At 44.8% G+C, this 18,221-nt stretch overlaps 1 protein-coding gene across 3 annotated transcripts in view; it reads left to right on the top strand.

Annotated features, from left to right (window-relative positions):
* Positions 1–18,221, top strand: part of LOC121548651 (MAM domain-containing glycosylphosphatidylinositol anchor protein 2-like) — a 321,553-nt gene that overhangs the window by 129,492 nt on the left and 173,840 nt on the right. The window lies entirely within an intron of this gene.

Raw genomic sequence — 18,221 nt, forward strand, 5'->3', positions numbered from 1 at the left:
CTAAATGTTGTGTCACTCAAAGTACTCTTTTCCTCTGTGTAAATGCGTTTCCAGAGGTGCTTTGGTGATGCTCTGTGTATCCAGATTGTTGATTAAATTAAAAAGGCACTTTATTGTCATGTCGTGTCTATCCATGTACTGTAAGTACTCTGGTTTCCATCCCAGCCCCATAACATGGAAGTGTCTGTGGGGATCCATCAAACTGAATGGCCATACACTGTTATAGTTTTTGTTGATCGGCCATTGATTGTCCTGTTCACCTCATCAATTGATGAGTGGTGAAGACACACGTCAGTGCACTTCCATCACAGCTACATCCTCCCTCCAGGCTGTTTCTCTGCACTACGACTCCAGTTACTGCAGGTTCACTCTGAATTTTTACATTGTATTTTGTGAACAGATGTGGTTTTGCATAAATATCCAATGACAATGTCTGTAAGAGTGGAAGAGCAACAGCTTGCAGGGTGTGTTGTTTTTAACCCAATTACCACCTCTGATGCAGTGTAAACATTCTATGTGAACCAGAATTGCCGTTTTCCTTTATCTTCAGACTGCACTTGATTGAATTGGGGTCCTAGACCAGACATCCTGTGTGTTTTTGTTGGAGGAACTGTACAGTAGCTAACAGTCTTAACAACCCAACCCAGTAGGTTCCAGCCTAGCCAAACTAGCCATTACAATAGTGAGGTCTGATTGGAGTTGTCTGGGGCATCTCCTTCAGCTGCAACTCACAACTCCACAGAGGTGCACTTAAATGAAGGATGGTTGCTCTCGTCTGAACCCTAGACAAACAAAAATCATCTGTCTCCCAGCCAGAGCTACTATACGCACTTAAAACCATCACTTTCCCTTCTGTGACATCATTACCAGCGATAAACATGTGGGTCCTTTCCTCCTTCCTCTTCTCCCACTCTCTCTGTGGCAGAACACAGAGCAGTCTGCAGTGCTGTCTCTGTTTCTCCTCTCTGTCTCTCCTCTGTCTCTCCTCTCTGTCTCTCCTCTCTGTCTCTCCTCTCTGTCTCTCCACCTCTCATCGACCTCCACCTCTCGTCTGCCTCGACCTCTGATTTTGCTTCCGCCTCTCCTCTCCTCTCCTCTCCTCTCCTCTCCTCTCCTCTCCTCTCCTCTCCTCTCCTCTCCTCTCCTCTCCTCTCCTCTCCTCTCCTCTGCTCTCTTTTTCCGTCTGTCTCCATTTTCCCTCTCTATTTCCCTCTCTCTCTCTCTCTCTGTTTCCCTCCCTGTCTCCTCCTGGTCCCTGCATGTCTGTGTGGCTCTCAGCCGTTGTACCTGTATATTAGTTCTGACGTGAGCAAAGGCTGTGGAATAGAGAGCATGGTTAGAAAGACTGGGAGGCTGTGGAATAGAGAGCATGGTTAGAAAGACTGGGAGGCTGTGGAATAGAGAGCATGGTTAGAAAGACTGGGAGGCTGTGGAATAGAGAGCATGGTTAGAAAGCTTGGAACTTGGAGGAAGGAGGGGGAAGTAATGGCTTTCTTTCTCTCCTTGTCTCCCTTCCTTCATCTGCTCTGGACTGCCATATTGGCTTTGTGGTGGATGTCTACCGGACATGTGCTTTCTCCTGTCCAGTTCTTCCACACTGTTGACTGTAAACTATTGAGACATACAATAGACCATGGACAGACAGTGGCTAACGTCCCAGTGTCACTGGTTTAGCATGATAACAGTATGATTAACAGAGTTGACCAGCGGCCATTTTGAAACCTCTCTGGGTTGCCATGGCATTGTTTACAGTTTAGTGGATGGTGAATCCTGAATGGGCACCGTAGGAGGGATGCTGCGCCTATCAGACACCTCAGCTGTGACATCCAGACCATCATTCAACCAATGACGTCATCCAATGCTTTCACTAGTTGGCTCCCTGTCCAATGAGGTCCTGAGTTGTGCTCTCCAGAAAAACTCTCTGTTTAACCTTTTACTGCAGTGGGCTAAACCAGGGTCACACAGAGTGAGTCTTAAACAAATCTACTTTGAAGCTAAAGTATACACCTCACACACATGGTTATGGGCTTAAAAAAAGAAGACACCTGTACCATGTCAGATATAGAGTTTAAATGTATTCAATTTTGAGTTTGCCTCCCAATATTACACTTTATATACATCACAGAAGACCGAACTATACCAAAACTGTTTGACATAGAAACACCAGATTTCCGTTGAGTTTTTTAAGTAATCTTTATTAGTGATGAAATTCTGAAAAATATTAATAACATTCCACTAACCAAAGAGGCCACGTTTGTTCATTGACTGCAGGAAAGGGCTACTGGAAGTAGATGAAAAGGGAATATCAAGTGTCGAAGACATGGTACAGTACTTTCAAGTACATCAGCCTTACAAGCTTGTCTTCATCAAGTACTGTCCATGTAGGTTTCCTATTTATCATTGAGTATACACTGTATGCAATGCTATGTTCTTCATATTGTAGAGCCTGTAAAACAGGACTCTATAGGACATTATTAAAGCAGCGGCAGCATTTAAAGTGTTAGCCCGATGACGCCCTTGTCTCTTGCCTTGTAGTGCATGTGTACTTCATTAGCTGGGTGTTGTGTTGCACATCCAGCAGATGTGCAACACACATCTCCTGATAAATGCTATAGCTGTCCCCCAGGGGTGAATGTAATTGATGGGCCTCTTTCACAGCTTTCACTATTTTTAGTGCTTCGCAGCCTTGATTTTTAATTAGCATTACAATTGCTATTTGGGCACCAGGGTTCAACAACAACATCTTGAGAAATTGTGTTGACTCTGATTTTCAGATGTTGTGTGGGTGTGTTTTTATTCATAATAATGTCTTTAGACTACCAAGAAATGTAACCGCTAGTAAAGATGGCCACTATAATGCTTGAGGGAGGATACAAGTAGAAGAGAGACATGAATTTATTTTGGGTGGGAATTTAGGAGGGCGTCCATTTCAATTTGAATTTAAATGGTGGATTGAATATGTTGTTTCTACAGTGGAGATTTTTCTTCTGTTCTTAAAAAAAACATGTATTGCTTTTCCTTCCTAGTCCTTCTGAAACCAGGTGGCTTCTTTTTAATTTAGAGTGGAAATACTTCCAGCTTTATTTATTCATACATACATACTTATACAATCCATGTGTGCTCCTTTCCTAACCGTTCACCTTCCAAAGAGACTGCTGGATCCGCCATGACTCACAACGTCCAACAGACATTCAATGAAATGAAATGATGGAAGGAAGGAAAGAGAGAAAGGGAGAATTCTCTGGACGCATTGCCCAGGTTCGAAAATAAATTAAATGAAAGAAGGAAGGAGAAAGAAAGAAAGAGAGAGAGAGCGAGGAGAATTAAATGGTACAAGTATTGCCAACTCAAAAGGACAGACAACAGCAGGATGGGTAATTAACTTACCTGTGCAGCCCAGAGGAGCTGATATTAGCCCTGGCAGACCTAGCAGGCACAACAGTAACTCATTTAAAATACCCACCCCATCTAAGCACAGTTCTACCTGCTGGTGCTTCAGAAGATGTGTTTGTCCATAGTGAGTTCTGCAGGGACAGATGCACACTCAGAAGTTAATAAAGAACTCCCTACTGTCCTTCCGTTGATCGATTGGTAGCTTTGCTGTTCCTAAGAACTTAGAGCCTCTTCTTCTTCAGTTCTTTGAAGGGTCCATCTATTACAATGTTTTTCATTTCATCTGGACTGTATGCGTGGTATTGCTGTGTCTGAGGCTGCATTGACGTACCTAGTAGAGAAAGGCTTATAGCTGACTTAAAGGACTTCATCGGCAGGAGGACTTCACATCCCCAATGTAATACATTTCTGATGTGAAAAGAGTACAATGGACTCCAATGAAGTACAAAAGACTAATGTACTTCACTTGTGCCAATGCATTTAACAGGAGGATTTAGAGAGCATGTACTTGAATTGGGACTGGAAAACTTTAGTGCACTGAAATTGAGTTTGCACTTTTCCAAAGTGCACTTGTGAGGAATCAACAATTTGACCATGGAGGTGGTTTCAGGACTCTTTAAAGTGGGTGAGTAATCAAAGTGATGATTTTTACACTGGAGGATATTGTGGCCCTATGAGTCCCCTACCAATTAGTGACACTTTTGTCAATCTCCTTCTGACAGTTCCATAAACAGCCCATTACTTATCTTTAACAGCCTTCTTATTGGCTCAGCCTCAAATGTTCATTGGTCTCAGAGCTGAAATAAACTCTGTGTGTGTGATTTAATTTTGGCCAACAAACTGAAAACGCTGGCAGGATGGTTGTATCTCCAGCTGGCTAAATCCAATTCAACACAGAGTGTGGTTGATAAATGAGACATCTTAAGGGATGGATTGAAATCTACAGAATGGATACCTGGAGGAAAATTGGGGAGGGTCATACTTTTTCAATTTCAGTCAAGGGGAGGGTTTATTCTTTTTTTAATCTAGTCCAAGGGAGGTTCATGTAATTTGTAATTGATGAAATTTTTATATTTATGTGTTTTAGAATTAGTTGCTTATTAGGCTACATATCGATGTGTGCCCGATGACGCACCTCATCTCTGATTCTCTGCTGGGCACGCAATATCAAGTGCTCCTATAGGCTATTTAGTGTGGTCTCAATTAAATTATCCATAGTCTATAGGCTATAGGCTACGAAGTGCATGCTTGGAGTTATATTTCTAAGAAGGTTAACTTCATTCCTGAGTCTTTTGCGCTGCTGGGATGGTGTAAATAAAATTAGGCTGCATTACACACTGCAATGGATATTCCATTCCTGAGCCCTGGCCTGCTCTGCTCTTGATGATCAAAACATGTTTTGTGCTGCCTAACCAATGCTGTGCTGTGTAGGCCTACAGTGGCAGTTTAGGAGGAAAGTCAAAGACTTCTTCAGAAAATAATTTTTGATTAGGCCTATTCCCAAAAATGTGATATCTTCCGCGTAGACTAGCTTATAGCCTACATTCTGTTCAGTTTGAGAAGGAGAGCGCGAAGATGAGAAGGAGGTCAACTTTGATAGCTTGCTACTACTATAATTTATTTTAATAAAAAAACAATATGTTTCTTGCCCATGATGTATTTATCAGAGTTATTAACCTCACAATAAGCCAGATTCTAGTAACTTACATTGGGGTGCTGAAACTTGAAGCAGCAGCCGCGGCACAATCAATCAGAAATGGACAGCTCATGCTGCTGAAAGTAGGCAAATTCGAGAAGGCATATTTCATTTCAACCGTCTTAATTTTAATTAGACTTTACTGACAACAAGAGGGCTTTGTGTTGGAGCCTATTTCTTCCTATTTAAGAAATAAGAAGTAGGCCTACCTGTTTGACAAATGAAATTAGGCTGCTATATCCATAGATTTGTCAGCCAATTCCTCTACCCACCATGCACTCTTTAAATAGCCTACTTTTGTGTCAGTGAAGGGCTGTTAAGTTAAAACTAGGACTCGAATTGAGGTGGAATGAGAGGTTATGCCATAGGCCTATCTTTTATTAAAGAAAATGTCAAAAAGCACAGGCCTACCAATTGTTAGCTTAATATTTTAAAGAAAATGAAACAGATCCGATTATATAAAGTGATCTGTAACAGTGCTTTGGTCCGCGATGCTTTATGCTAGAAACAAGCTGTAAAATACACAGGATAGACGTGACTCTGATGCATACAGTGCCTTGCAAAAGTATTCATCCCCCTTGGCGTTTTTCCTATTTTGTTGCATTACAACCTGTAATTGAAATGGATTTTTATTTGGATTTCATGTAATGGACGAACACAAAATAGTCCAAATTGGTGAAGTGAAAAAAAAATAATAACTTGTTTAAAAAAATTCAACAAAATAAATAACGGAAAAGTGGTGCGTGCATATGTATTCACCCCCTTTGCTATGAAGCCCCTAAATAAGATCTGGTGCAACCAATTACCTTCAGAAGTCACATAATTAGTTAAATAAAGTCCACCTGTGTGCAATCTAAGTGTCACATGATCTGTCACATGATCTCAGTATATATACACCTGTTCTGAAAGGCCCCAGAGTCTGCAACACCACTAAGCAAGGGGCACCACCAAGCAAGCGGCACCATGAAGACCAAGGAGCTCTCCAAACAGGTCATAGACAAAGTTGTGGAGAAGTACAGATCAGGGTTGGGTTATATAAAATTATTATTTTTATTATTTAAAAAAAGATCCGAAACTTTGAACATCCCACGGAGCACCATTAAATCCATTATTACATTTTTTTAAGAATATGGCACCACAACAAACCTGCCAAGAGAGGGCCACCCACCAAAACTCAGGGACCAGGCAAGGAGGGCATTAATCAGAGAGACAACAAAGAGACCAAATATAACCCTGAAGGAGCTGCAAAGCTCCACAGCCGGAGATTGGAGTATTTGTCCAAAGGACCACTTTAAGCCGTACACTCCACAGAGCTGGACTTTACGGAAGAGTGGCCAAAGAAAAGCCATTGCTTACAGAAACAAATACGTTTGGTGTTCGCCAAAAGGAATGTGGGAGACTCCCCAAACATATGGAAGAAGGTACTCTGGTCAGATGAGACAAAAGTTCAAAAATTGAGCTTTTTGGCCGTCAAGGAAAATATCTGGCGCAAACCCAACACCTCTCATCACCCCGAGAACACCATCCCCATGCTGTGGGGATGTTTTTCATCGGCATGGACTGGGAAACTGGTCAGAATTGAAGGAATGATGGATGGCGCTAAATACAGGGACATTCTTGAGGGAAACTTGTTTCAGTCTTCCAGAGATTTGAGACTGGGACGGAGGTTCACTTTCCAGCAGGACAATGACCCTAAGCATACTGCTAAAGCAACACTCAAGTGGTTTAAGGGGAAACAATTAAATGTCTTGAAATGGCCTAGTCAAAGCCCAGACCTCAATCCAATTGAGAATCTGTGATATGACTTAAAGATTGCTGTACACCAGCATAAAAATCGGCTGTCCTCGGTTGCAACACTCACTACCGAGTTCCAAACTGCCTCTGGAAGCAACGTCAGCTCAATAACTGTTCATCAGGAGCTTAATGAAATGGGTTTCCATGGCCGAGCAGCCGCACACAAGCTTAAGATCACCATTCGCATTGCCAAGCATCGGCTGGAGTGGTGTAAAGCTCGCCGCCATTGGACTCTGGAGCAGTGGAAATGCGTTCTCTGGAGTGATGAATCACGCTTCACCATATGGCAGTCCGACGGACGAATATGGGTTTGGCAGATGCCAGGAGAACGCTACCTGCCAAATGCATAGTGCCAACTGTAAAGTTTGGTGGAGAAGTAATAATGGTCTGGGGCTGTTTTTCATGGTCCGGGCTAGGCCCCTTAGTTCCAGTGAAGGGAAATCTTAACATTACAGCATACAATTACATTCTAGATGATTCTGTGCTTCCAACTTTGTGACAACAGTTTGGGGAAGGCACTTTCCTGTTTCAGCATGACAATGCCCCTGTGCACAAAGCAAGGTCCATACAGAAATGGTTTGTCGAGGTCGGTGTGGAAGAACTTGACTGGCCTGCACAGAGCCCTGACCTCAACCCCATCGAACACCTTTGGGATGAATTGGAACGCCGACTGCAAGCCAGGCCTAATTGCCCAACATCAGTGCCTGACCTCACTAATGCTCTTGTGGCTGAATGGAAGCAAGTCCCCGCAGAAATGTTCCAATATCTAGTGGAAAGCCTTCCCAGAAGAGTGGAGGCTGTTATAGCAGCAAAGGGAGGACCAACTCCATATTAATGCCCATGATTTTGGAATGAGATGTTCGACGAGCAGCTGTCCACATACTTTTTTCCATGTAGTGTATGATATGATGAACACGTAGGCCTATCTCTCTATCCATTCTTAGCCTGTAATTTAAGTAATTTGTGTTGTATACATTTTTTTATACTAAAATTACGTAGAATTGCATGAAATGTTTATAAAAGGCAATTTTTTCTCGCACCTGCAAATACAATGATAGATACATGCAATGATTTTACTATAAAAGGGATCTCTCCACCCAAACTCTTGTCCACGGTGGTCTGTGAACCCACCACCTTCTGGCCCGCAGCCCTGTGTGCTATCAAAATTCCTGCCGTTGCCATCTAATGCTTACAGGATAAAGAACAGTTTAAAACGGCATATCTAAGCCAGCTCCGGGATGCTGACCTTCTAGGCAGAGTTGCAAAGAAAAAGCCATATCTCAGACTGCCCATCTTAATCTTTTCTTTTTATTGGCCAGTCTGAGATATGGCTTTTTCTTTGCAACTCTGCCACTGTTGACGTTGAGACTGGTGTTTTGCGGGTACTATTTCATGAAGCTGCCAGTTGAGGACCTGTGAGGCGTCTGTTTCTCAAACTAGACACTCTAATGTATTTGTCCTCTTGCTCAGTTGTGCACCGGGGCCTTCCACTCCTCTTTCTATTCTGGTTAGAGCCAGTTTGCACTGTTCTGTGAAGGGAGTAGTACACAGCGTTGTACGAGATCTTCAGTTTCTTGGCAATTTCTCGCATGGAATAGCCTTCATTTCTCAGAACAAGAATAGACTGATGAGTTTCAGAAGAAAGTTATTTGTTTCTGGCCATTTTGAGCCTGTAATAGAATCCACAATTGCTGATGCTCCAGATACTCAACTAGTCTCAAGAAGGCCAGTTTTATTGCTTATTTAATCAGCACAACAGTTTTCAGCTGTGCTAACATAATTGCAAAAGGGTTTTCTAATGATCAATTAGCCTTTTAAAATGGTAAACTTGGATTAGCAAACACAACATGCCATTGGAACACAGGACTGATGGTTGCTGATAATGGGCCTCTGTACGCCTACAGTGGGGAAAAAAAGTATTTAGTCAGCCACCAATTGTGCAAGTTCTCCCACTTAAAAAGATGAGAGAGGCCTGTAATTTTCATCATAGGTACACGTCAACTATGACAGACAAATTGAGAAGGAAAAAAATCCAGAACATCACATTGTAGGATTTTTTATGAATGTATTTTTCAAATTATGGTGGAAAATAAGTATTTGGTCAATAACAAAAGTTTCTCAATACTTTGTTATATACCCTTTGTTGGCAATGACACAGGTCAAACGTTTTCTGTAAGTCTTCACAAGGTTTTCACACACTGTTGCTGGTATTTTGGCCCATTCCTCCATGCAGATCTCCTCTAGAGCAGTGATGTTTTGGGGCTGTCGCTGGGCAACACAGATTTTTAACTCCCTCCAAAGATTTTCTATGGGGTTGAGATCTGGAGACTGGCTAGGCCACTGCAGGACCTTGAAAAACTTCTTACGAAGCCACTCCTGTCAGGTTTTGGCCATGACTGTTCGGGTTTTGGTCACTAGATGTCCCCATTGCACCTTTTTGTACCTTTTGTTTTTCTTGCTCTAATTATTGTTTGCACCTGTAGGTCATTCCCTTGTTAGTATTTAAACCCTGTGTGTGCCTCAGTTCCTTGCTCAGTGTTTGTAAGTTAGCACCCAGCCCCAGCCCAAGCCTTGTTTTATATAGATATTTCTCTGGTGGGATTTTCCAGAGGTTCTCTGGTTTAGTTCTTGTGTTTTGTTTGAGTAGTCTTTTGAGGTTTGTTTTTTCCCTGCTGTTTTTTACCACTTTGTGGAGTTTCTTTTGTTTTTGGAGGTTTTCCTCTTTGTGCCTCTTGGCTTTATTTTTGGACATTGTGGATTTAGCTTCTTTGCCTGAAGATTTTGTTCTTTAATAAACCACCATCTCTAGTACAGCTGTGTCTGCCTCATCTTCTGGGTTCTGACAATTATTAGTGACTGTTTCTCGCACCGGGTCGTGACAGAAACACTGAGCCACTATTATGAACCCAGAGGCAGCCAGTACCCAGGATCTTTTTTCCATGCTGTCCCACCATGAGGGGACTGTCCAACGCCACGAAGCTGCTCTGGTTCAGCAAGAGGCCTTAATGGCTAGACATTCTCAACTTCTGTCAGAGATGCTGACTTCCATAAAGCAGATTTCGGATCGACTTTCCCCGGCAACCGCTTCTGCTCCAGTTCATCCGATTCAAGGGCCCCTGGCAGTTAATCCCCTGGCTGAACCTCGTCTGCCGCCTCCCCAACGGTTCTCAGGGGATCCGAGTGTTTGTAAGGGGTTTTTCACCCAATGTTCTCTCTCCTTTGAGCTGCAACCATCGCCGCTTCCCACCGACCGGTCCAAGATAGCATATATCATCACCCTGCTGTCGGAAAAGGCCCTAGCCTGGGCTACTGCTGTGTGGGATGCCCAAAGTCCCTGCTGTGCCAGCTACTCTACCTTTGCTGAAGAATTCAAGCGAGTGTTTCAAGGTCCTACCAACGGCCCTGACTCAGCCAAACAGCTCCTGACTCTCCGCCAAGGTCGGCGCAGCGTGATGGACTATGCCATCCAGTTCCGCACTGTGGCAGCAGCAAGTGGCTGGAACGACGAGGCGCTCACAGTGTGTTTTTTGAAGGGTCTTTCTGACACCATCCAAGATGAACTGGCCACTCGGGAACCACCGGACAACCTCGAGTCCCTTATCAAGTTGGCTTCACGCATAGACCAGCGTCTGAGAGAGAGAGAACAAAACCATAGACCGCTCACCCCAGCTCCTATCGGTTCCAGCTCCGAGTCTCCACCTTTATCCTCGCTGGCTCCACCAGAACCCATGCAGGTTGGACGCATCTCCCAGGCTGAGAGAGACCGCCGGATGAGGGAGCGATGCTGTCTATATTGCGGCAAACCGGGCCATTTCCGCTCCACGTGTCCCGGGCTCCAGGGAAACGCACTCTCCCGTGCAGGCCTGGGAGGACTGTAACGGGAAACATAACCTCCTCCCATCCATCCAACTCCCGCCTGCTCATTCCAGTTACCCTCTCCTGGGACGACCACAAGTTTTCTCTTCAAGCCTTGGTAGACTCTGGAGCCGCAGGTAACTTCATGGATGGGATCTGGGCGAAGGAGAATGGCGTTCCTTCTGAACCTCTAAGTGACCCCATAAGGGTTACTACGTTGGATAGAAGTCCTTTGGGATCTGGACTTGTCACTCGTGCCACTACCCCCTTACGACTTTCAGTTTCCCAACACCAGGAAGTGATGAACTTTCATCTGATCTCCTGTTCCGAGTTTCCTCTCGTCCTTGGTTATCCCTGGCTTCACAGCCATAACCCTCACATCGACTGGTCTGTGGGCACTATCAAGCAGTGGGGTCCTACGTGCCAAGCCACTTGTATCTTCCCGAGTTCCCAGAGTTCTCCTTCCGAGTCTCTAGAATCCATCGACTTGTCCCGAGTTCCCGAGTGTTACCATGACCTCAAACTGGTATTTAGCAAACAGAGGGCCACCAAACTACCACCCCATAGACCTTACGATTGCACCATCGACCTGTTGCCGGGGACCTGCCCTCCCAGGGGTCGGATCTTTTCCCTTTCCCCTCCCGAACGAGCTGCTATGGATACCTACATCAAGGACGCTCTGACAGCAGGCCTCATGCGTCCATCTACCTCGCCGGCGGGAGCAGGGTTTTTCTTTGTGGCCAAGAAAGACGGTGGATTACGACCTTGCATCGACTACCGGGGACTCAATGCCATAACCGTCCGTAACCGCTACCCGCTACCTCTTATGGCCACGGCCTTTGAGCTGCTCCAGGAAGCAGTTGTCTTCACTAAGCTTGACCTGCGGAACGCATACCATCTTGTGCGGATCAAACCCGGGGACGAGTGGAAGACCGCTTTCAACACGCCTACTGGTCACTACGAATACTCGGTGATGCCCTTCGGCCTGACCAACGCTCCGGCTGTGTTCCAAGCGCTCATAAACGATGTGCTTAGGGATATGCTTAACATCTTTGTGTTTGTTTACTTGGATGACATCCTCATCTTTTCGAGCTCCCTTCAAGAACACACGAAGCATGTCAGACAAGTGCTCAAACGCCTCCTAGACAGCCATTTGTACGTTAAGCCGGAGAAGTGTGAATTCCATTCCTCTCGAGTACAATTCCTGGGATTTATAGTGGAACCCGGACGAGTCCAGATGGACCCCAAGAAGGTAGAGGCGGTAGCGGATTGGCCCACCCCCAAGTCCGTTAAGGAAGTTCAGCGTTTCCTGGGCTTCACCAACTTTTACCGCAAGTTCATCAAGAACTTCAGCTCGGTGGCAGCCCTCTCTCGGCGGTAACCAAGGGTGGCAACACAAGGTTTCTGTGGGGAAGAGAAGCTGAGACGGCCTTCCAAGGACTCAAGCAGCGCATCCTCTCTGCTCCCATCCTGACACTACCAACGGCGGATGAACCTTTTGTGGTGGAGGTAGACGCATCAGAGGTTGGGGTTGGAGCTGTCCTGTCTCAGAGGGGTGAAGACAAGAAGCTTCATCCTTGCGCCTTCTTCTCTCACCGGCTTACCCCGGCCGAGAGGAATTACGATGTGGGGGATCGTGAACTCCTAGCGGTTAAGATGGCATTGAAGGAATGGAGACACTGGCTCGAGGGGGCTTCTCAACCGTTTCAAGTGCTTACGGACCACAAGAAATCTGGAGTATATCCAGCAGGCGAAGCGGTTGAACGCCAGACAAGCTCGATGGTCTCTTTTCTTCAGCCGATTTCAGTTTATCCTCACCCTATAGACCCGGGTCGAAGAATCTCAAACCGGACGCCTTGTCACGAATCTACTCTCCTGCCATTCGAGAAGATACTGACATGACTGTCCTTCCGGCCGCTAAGATCGTGGCTCCGATCTCGTGGCAAGTGGAGGATACCGTGAAACAAGCTCAAGCCATCGAACCGGGCCCTGGAGGAGGTCCTGCTAATCGGTTGTTTGTTCCCAAGGCAGCAAGGTCCCAAGTCCTTCGGTGGGGGGCACTCCTCTCGCCTCACCTGTCACCCGGGCGTAAGCCGCACCTTGGAGTTCATCCAGCGTAAGTTCTGGTGGCCCACCATAAAAGAAGACGTTGCCACTTTCATCAAGGCCTGTTCCGTGTGCTGCCAGGGCAAATCTTCTCACCTCCGCCCTCAAGGACTCCTTCACCCTCTATCTATTCCCCACCGACCCTGGTCCCATATCTCGTTGGACTTTATTACTGGCCTTCCTCCGTCCCATGGTAATACTACGATCCTAGTCATCATCGACAGGTTTTCTAAGGCGGCCAGGTTTGTTCCTTTGACCAAATTACCTTCTGCCAAGGAAACAGCTGAGTTGGTGATTAACCATGTGTTCCGAGTCTTTGGGATTCCGCAAGATATGGTTTCCGACAGAGGTCCCCAGTTCGCCTCAAGGTTTTGGAAGGCCTTCTGCCAACTCATAGGGCCACGGCCAGTTTATCTTCAGGGTACCATCCGGAGTCCAATGGCCAAACTGAGAGGATGAATCAGGAGCTGGAAACCACCCTCAGATGCATGGTTTCCAACAACCCGTCCACTTGGTCATCCTTCATTGTTTGGGCCGAGTACGCGCACAACACCTTGTGCTCCTCCTCCACTGGTATGTCCCCGCATGAGTGTCAGTTTGGCTATGCGCCTCTATTGTTCCCGGACCAGGAGGCAGAAGTCAGAGTGCCTTCAGCCTCGAGGTTCATCAGACGCTGTCGGCTTACGTGGAAGAAGGCACGTCTTAATCTTCTGCGTCCTCTCAGCAGTACCAACGACAAGCCAACAGAGGTCGCCGTCCCGGTCCTACCCTGTACCCCGGCCAGAGAGTATGGCTCTCAACTAAGAACCTACCACTACGGGTGGAGTCTCGCAAGCTGTCCCAGAGGTTCATCGGTCCCTTTAAGATTGCCAGGAGAGTCAATCCCGTTACTTTTCGCCTGCACTTACCCAGATCACTTAAGATCAATCCAACATTTCACATTTCTTTATTAAAACCTGTTGTTTTTTCTCCCCTTATCCCGGCAGGCAGACCTCCCCCCTCCGCCCCGTGTCATCGGTGGTCAGTCGGCTTATACCGGTCCACCGGATACTGGATTCCCGCCGGGTGCAGCGGTCCTGGCAGTATCTGGTGGACTGGGAAGGCTACGGTCCCGAGGAGCGCTCCTGGGTTCCTGCCAAGGGACATACTGGACCCTGACCTCATTCGTCAGTTCAGGGCCCTCCACCCTGAGAAGGCTGGTAGGAACGTCAGGAGCCGTTCCTAGGAGGGGGGATTCTGTCAGGTTTTGGCCATGACTGTTCGGGTTTTGGTCACTAGATGTCCCCATTGCACCTTTTTGTACCTTTTGTTTTTCTTGCTCTAATTATTGTTTGCACCTGTAGGTCATTCCCTTGTTAGTATTTAAACCCTGTGTGTGCCTCAGTTCCTTGCTCAGTGTTTGTAAGTTAGCACCCAGCCCCAGCCCAAGCCTTGTTTTATATAGATATTTCTCTGGTGGGATTTTCCAGAGGTTCTCTGGTTTAGTTCTTGTGTTTTGTTTGAGTAGTCTTTTGAGGTTTGTTTTTTCCCTGCTGTTTTTTACCACTTTGTGGAGTTTCTTTTGTTTTTGGAGGTTTTCCTCTTTGTGCCTCTTGGCTTTATTTTTGGACATTGTGGATTTAGCTTCTTTGCCTGAAGATTTTGTTCTTTAATAAACCACCATCTCTAGTACAGCTGTGTCTGCCTCATCTTCTGGGTTCTGACAATTATTAGTGACTGTTTCTCGCACCGGGTCGTGACAACTCCTTCGTTGCCCGGGCGGTGTGTTTGGGATCATTGTCATACTGAAAGACCCAGCCACGTTTCATCTTCAATGCCCTTGCTGATGGAAGGAGGTTTTCACTCAAAATCTCACGATACATGGCCCCATTCATTCTTTCCTTTACACGGATCAGTCGTCCTGGTCCCTTTGCAGAAAAACAGCCCCAAAACATGATGTTTCCACCCCCATGCTTCACAGTAGGTATGGTGTTCTTTGGATGCAACTCAGCATTCTTTGTCCTCCAAACACGACAAGTTGAGTTTTTACCAAAAAGTTATATTTTGGTTTCATCTGACCATATGACATTCTCCCAATCCTCTTCTGGATCATCCAAATGCACTCTAGCAAACTTCAGACGGGCCTGGACATGTACTGGCTTAAGCAGGGGGACACGTCTGGCACTGCAGGATTTTAGTCCCTGGCGGCGTAGTGTTTTACTGATGGTAGCCTTTGTTACTTTGGTCCCAGCTCTCTGCAGGTCATTCACTAGGTCCCCCAGTGTGGTTCTGGGATTTTTGCTCACCGTTCTTGTGATCATTTTGACCCCACGGGGTGAGATCTTGCATGGAGCCCCAGATCGAGGGAGATTATCAGTGGTCTTGTATGTCTTCCATTTCCTAATAATTGCTCCCACAGTTGATTTCTTCAAACCAAGCTGCTTACCTATTGCAGATTCAGTCTTCCCAGCCTGGTGCAGGTCTACAATTTTGTTTCTGGTGTCCTTTGACAGCTCTTTGGTCTTGGCCATAGTGGAGTTTGGAGTGTGACTGTTTGAGGTTGTGGACAGGTGTCTTTTATACTGATAACAAGTTCAAATAGGTGCCATTAATACAGGTAACGAGTGGAGGACAGAGGAGTCTCTTAACGAAGAATCTACAGGTCTGTGAGAGCCAGAAATCTTGCTTGTTTGTAGGTGACCAAATACTTATTTTCCACCATCATTTGCAAATAAATTCATAAAAAATCCTACAATGTTATTTTCTGGAAAAATTTTCTCTCAATTTGTCTGTCATAGTTGACGTGTACCTATGATGAAAATTACAGGCCTCTCTCATCTTTTTAATTGGGAGAACTTGCACAATTGGTGGCTGACTAAATACCTTTTTCCCCCACTGTATGTAGATATTCCATAAAAAAAACAGCTATTTCCAGCTACAATAGCCATTAACAACATTAACAATGTCTACACTGTATTTCTGATCAATTTGAAGTTATTTTAATGGACAGAAAAATAGCTTTTCTGTCGAAAACAAGGACATTTCTAAGTGACCCCAAACTTTTGAACGGTAGTGTAAATTAACTAGGCTACTTTTCAATTCACAAGTCAGAAAAAAGTCTGCTGAGCCCTCTCCCACTAGAATGAACGATATGCATATTCTAGCGATCAATTGATAGGACAGGTACCTGTTAGTCACAAAGTGAGCGATGACAGGGAAACTGCTGGTTTGACAGTCTGCTGTCTGTCCCGCCTCCCAGTTCCTGGGTGTGTGTGCTGTGTACGCTGTGATTGCAGTCAAATTTCTTTACACGGAGGGAGAGAGCATGATGCTCCTTCATTGTCTATGTGAGTCAATTTGCACGACACATATAATGTGGTAACAAAGTCAAAATTCACTTAGCCTATTGTTTTCTGGCACATTCATTTATTTTATTTTGCGTGTTTTATATGCCACAAAGTACTGGCACATAGGCTTACTGTGATTTGATTGACGAACAGCAAACTTGACTAGTTTATAAATGATGTCGAACTGACTGAATAAAGTCAATCTCATATATCCTTGCCATTCATAAATCATACAACATAGTTGTATGTCCATGGTATCACATCGGGACAAGTAAACTAAAGATCTCGTTTGTATTTTTGATATGAAGTCCGTTAGGATTTGCCAGACAGATGTTAAAGTGAGTGACTCGACAGTAGCTTACCGAATCGCATCAGTAAGAGAGATGTTCATTTGGCTCCCTAATATGCATACTGTTAGACTTTTTACTGATTTAATTAAAGTGTTGACAATGGAGTAGTCAATTGCTGCATTCAACTGCTGCATTCTGTGTAGCAAAAACCACGTTCAAATAAAATAAAATGTTATTTGTCACGTGCCGAATACAACAGGTGTAGACTTTACTGTGAAATGCTTAGTTACGAGCCCTTTCCCAACAATGCAGAGTTAAAAAGTATGAAACATTTGCAAAAAAAAATTGTGTAACACAATACAATAACCAGTGCCGATTTTAGCATCTAAATCTTGGTGGGGCAAAACAATTAAATACATTTGAGATGCATGCCAGCAAAACCATTACACTACACAACACAACACTAAACAATACATTAATTGCACTATAACGGTGATAAATGGTGCCCACAAACTGTTATGGCCTACATAAAGCTGTCCCAACTGCAGAGCTTTCTTTTCAGCACCATGGAGTGAATCCTTACCACTGCTACACCTAGCTATCAGCGGAGCCTTGTCTGGCAGGGAAACAGTTTATTCAGCCTCATTTACTGCCTTTAAAAAATATATAGCTGATATGGCTAACTTGCTTAAACAAATGTGGTTTCTACTGACAATTGAGATGTACAAACTATCGCATAAGGGGACGACAAGCGGATAAGAGGCAATCCGTAATTTCGATTAAAACATTAATGAGCGAGCTAGGACGGACATAGTCAGTATAACTATTTGTTCAGCACCTTTGAAATGTACAGTGACAGAATTCAGAACATGGGCCGTTCTTACATTATTCTCCCTGTACACCAAGTCAGAACCGTAAGATATATAAAGGGGGCATATAAGCAGACAATGAAAGCTCTTACAATATTCAATGATTACATTTCTCTAAAATAGGCTATAGCCTGGTGCACCACCAAGTCAGAACAGTAGGCTAAGTTATGAGGGGGAAAGGGACCAAATTATTAGGGTGAGGCACATGGGCTACTAAAAGTTTACTACACCACATAAACTTAGTATTACTTTCTTAGCTACAGTATACATCTCCCTGGCAGATTACATCATTTATACAGCAGCATACAATACCTTTTTGGACTCACCTTGTTGTGCTGTGCTCACTTGAACAGGAAGGCGGCACGGTGGTCCTTGTGGGCAAATTTTGTCATCAAACTTTGTCATCAAAGTCTGGCATTTTCTGGATTTATGGTGCTTTCAAGACAACTGGGAACTCTGAAAAAAACAGGGTAGAATCATGACGTCAGTGATCTTCAGGTCGGAGCTCTATAAAGAGGCTCGAGTTCCCGACTTGGAATTCCAAGTTGGATTACCGTTCAAAATGTATTTTCCTAGTCGGAGCTCGTTTTTTTCCCAGTTGTCTTGAACTCACTGAAGTCAGATTTCCCAGTTCCGAGTGTCCAGTTGTTTTGAACAAGGCAAAAGTAATGCTGGATTGACAGCATGTCCAGTGTATTCAACCTTTTCTGGCCCATTGTGTTGAATGTTTATCATTTTAAGCTTGGAAAAGAGACCCCTAAACCCAGACTTGGACCACACACCCACTCTTCTGAATAGCAGGCTGGTGCTTGCTTTGCAACGCTTGCAGTTAGCCACTGATTCCTTCCAAACCACACATTGTTGAATTTGCGATTTCCAACTTGTGTTGTAA

The sequence above is a fragment of the Coregonus clupeaformis genome, chromosome 33 (assembly GCF_020615455.1).
Source record: "Coregonus clupeaformis isolate EN_2021a chromosome 33, ASM2061545v1, whole genome shotgun sequence".
Lineage (NCBI taxonomy): Eukaryota > Metazoa > Chordata > Actinopteri > Salmoniformes > Salmonidae > Coregonus > Coregonus clupeaformis.